This window comes from Trachypithecus francoisi, unplaced genomic scaffold (assembly GCF_009764315.1).
Source record: "Trachypithecus francoisi isolate TF-2019V2 unplaced genomic scaffold, Tfra_2.0 Lachesis_group17, whole genome shotgun sequence".
In the NCBI taxonomy this organism is placed as follows: domain Eukaryota; kingdom Metazoa; phylum Chordata; class Mammalia; order Primates; family Cercopithecidae; genus Trachypithecus; species Trachypithecus francoisi.
Genome location: NW_022681462.1, coordinates 63,805,883 through 63,808,220, shown reverse-complemented (window position 1 = coordinate 63,808,220; position 2,338 = coordinate 63,805,883). Strand labels below are relative to the sequence as shown.

The following is a 2,338-nucleotide window of genomic DNA, read 5'->3' as shown; positions in this document are numbered from 1 at the left end:
ATCCATTTCCCATCATTTATCAGTTCATATTTGCCCATCTCATTTTATTTCAGAGTCAAAGCTGATTTTCATTCCTATGCTAAGAGGAGAGGTGTTGTCCAGAAGAACAAACCATCTCACTGAAGAGAAGGGTAAAAATAAGGGGAAATTACACAAGACTGACCCCATTGTTACGGTTGATTGGTTTACAGTGGCAAGACATCAGAACCACATGGTGAGTCCACTTAATGGATGGGTTATTGAGAATGGCTGGTAAGTGGGTGCCACATTAGTTTTGGGTCAGATTGAAAGGTCATGCCTAGTTCCTTTTCCAGCCACTGTACGACTCTCTTTAAAATATTGAGAAATCATTGCGGGGGAAGGCAGAGAACACACCCTCACACCGTAACCATTCTCCCAGTTGATTGTCAGGGTCCCACTTTTCTAACCACAGGGTCTCCAGTGCAAGCCCAGAGATGAGAGAGAGGAAGAAAATATCTTTTTACAATGATAGTAATAATTCCCCATCTCTGCTCACCCTGGAGGCTTATTTTGAAAATCATAGCGATTTAACTTGTTAGCAGTTTAATTCACTTTTAAAAGATTAACCAGACTAATTATTCATCAGATTTCATCATCTTTGTCAGCCTCAATAAGGATCTTTTGTTACAATGATTAATGTGTTTTAATTGTATCTTCTCTCAGAGCAATAATTCGATCGCACAGTATTTGCCGAATCTATGGAAATCTTGGAAATGCTTTGACAGCCGAGCTATTCTTGGGAAATGAAAGTAAAGGAATATATGTAACTAACAAAAAAGTGTTTTTTTTTTTTTTTTTTTTTTTTCAGTGGAAAATAACTTTTATTGAGACCCCACCAGCTGCAAAATCTGCTCCTGGCATTAAGCTCCTTCTTCCTTTGCAATTCGGTCTTTCTTGAGTGGTCCCATGAATGCTTTCTTCTCTTCCATGGTCTGGAAACGGCCATGGCCAAACTTGGAGGTGGTGTCAATGAACTTAAGGTCAATCTTCTCCAGAGCCCGCCGCTTCGTCTGCACCAGCAAGGACTTGCGGAGGGTGAGCACCCGCTTCTTGGTTCCCACCACACAGCCTTTCAGCATGACAAAGTCATTGGTCACTTCACCATAGTGGACAAAGCCACCCAGAGGGTTGATGCTCTTGTCAGACAGGTCATAGTCAGTGGAGGCGTTGTTCTTGATCAGCTTGCCGTCCTTGATAAGGTAGCCCTGGCCAATCTTATAGATCTTTTTATTGATCTCAGTGCGGTGATGGTAGCCTTTCTGCCCAGCACGTGCCACAGAGAAGGCCACACGAGCAGGATGCCATGCCCCAATGCAGGCCACCTTGCGCAGGCCTCGGTGGGTCTTGCGGGGCAGCTTCTTGGTGTGCCAACGACTGGTGACCCCTTTGTAGCCTTTGCCCTTGGTCACCCCGATGACGTCGATCATCTCATCCTGCCCAACACTTGGTTCACGGGTACCTGCTGCTCGAGCCTCTCGCGGGCCCAGTCCAGTTTCTCGGCCACGGTGCCTCCGTTCACCTGGATCTCCATCAGGTGTGCCTTCTTCTGGCGCAGAGGAAGCAGGCGCATCTGGGTGTGGGCAATGACACGGATGACTTGGCAGTACTTCTTCATGCTGCTGAAGTCCTTCTCCAGCTGCTTCTTGCCATCCTCATCCTGCCATTTCTTGCAGTACTTGGTAAAGGCCTTCTTCTTAGATTTATGCCAGTTCTTATAGAAACGCCTCTTGCATTCATCACTGATGTGCTCAGCGAAGACAGTCTTGAAGGTCCGGAGGCCTCGAGGGGTTTCCACGTAGCCCACAATGCCCACAACCACCATGGGTGGCGTCTCCACAATGGTTACAGCCTCCACCACCTCCTTCTTGTTCACCTTAGATCCTGGCCTGTCGACTTCCCGCACGATGTGGGTCATGCCAGCCTTGTATCCCAGGAAGGCTGTGAGGTGGACCGGCTTAGACGGGTCATCCTTAGGAAAGCTCTTAACCTTCCCGCGATGCCTGCTGCTGCGCTTCCGGGGCAGGAAGCCGAGGGACCCATGTCTGGGAGCGGAGAACTTTCTGTGAGACATCACGCCATTAAATCCCGCCGGTAGAGCCAAAAAAGTGTTTTATAGCATATCATTAATATAGATTTTCTTCCTCTCTGACAGAGACCTTGCTCTACCAGCTTCAGTCCCTGAAGCTGCCTGCTGTTCAGTCAATTTGCTATTCAGGGACATCAGGAAGTATAGATCAATTAATACAGGTGACTAAACTGTCTCCAGGTGGTGTCTTCAAATATATGCTAGTCATAGTAATACTCAGAGCAAATATAT

The 2,338-nt window shown here is 47.1% G+C and overlaps 1 pseudogene across 1 annotated transcript; it reads right to left on the bottom strand.

Annotated features, from left to right (window-relative positions):
- Nucleotides 1-802: 802 nt before the first annotated feature.
- On the bottom strand, nucleotides 803-2,118 carry LOC117062381 (annotated as a pseudogene). The gene has a single exon (XR_004428342.1). The product of XR_004428342.1 is annotated as a 60S ribosomal protein L3-like (transcript).
- Nucleotides 2,119-2,338: the final 220 nt, after the last annotated feature.